Source organism: Crocuta crocuta, unplaced genomic scaffold (genome assembly GCF_008692635.1).
Source record: "Crocuta crocuta isolate KB4526 unplaced genomic scaffold, BGI_CrCroc_1.0 scaffold943, whole genome shotgun sequence".
Taxonomy (NCBI): Eukaryota; Metazoa; Chordata; class Mammalia; order Carnivora; family Hyaenidae; genus Crocuta; species Crocuta crocuta.
Window position 1 is genome coordinate 426,314 of NW_027528208.1, and position 618 is coordinate 426,931.

The following is a 618-nucleotide window of genomic DNA, read 5'->3' on the forward strand; positions in this document are numbered from 1 at the left end:
GTCTTTAGTATTTCATTATGACTTCAGATGTTTGGCTTTTGTAATAATGGGAGGTAGAGAATATTAAAACTAGGGTGAGGGCTGACTGCATTTGGAATAAATGTTTGTGAAATGATTTGATAAAATGGCTTCTAAAGCACATTGTGCCTTGAATCATAAGTCTATTTTTTTTTTTAATCCATGTCTTGAAAATTTCTGGTAGCCCCAGAAACATTCCAGGTATATTTAAAAGAATTGTCAGTAACCTGTACTGTTTAGTCGGTTCCTCAATTCAGAGCATACTCCTTTGGGTGAGCTTTACCCTTCACAGAAATGTAGATGAGACAGAAAGTCAAAATGCAGTGTGAAAAAATGGACCTTGCAGGTTTAGGCACCAAGATTAATCATTCAAGGAAGCTTCCTGAAATCTTATTGTCACTCCACAATCTCTTACTCATAATTCTGAAATCTAAAAAGCCCTGAAAACTTAAGTTTGGCACCATTTGGTGGCTAAACTGGATTGTAAAGTGGGACTGTGTTGCCTCTTTATTTCTCCTATTGAATGTGAAAATTCTAATTTTTGCTGCACAACTATTAATATGTTTGATTGTGGCTTGATGCCCCTGACCACACTGGGAG

General features: G+C 36.4%; 1 protein-coding gene across 1 annotated transcript in view; it reads left to right on the top strand.

Moving 5' to 3' along the window:
* The window catches only part of SUV39H1 (SUV39H1 histone lysine methyltransferase), a 13,501-nt gene that overhangs the window by 2,023 nt on the left and 10,860 nt on the right, over positions 1 to 618 (top strand). The window lies entirely within an intron of this gene.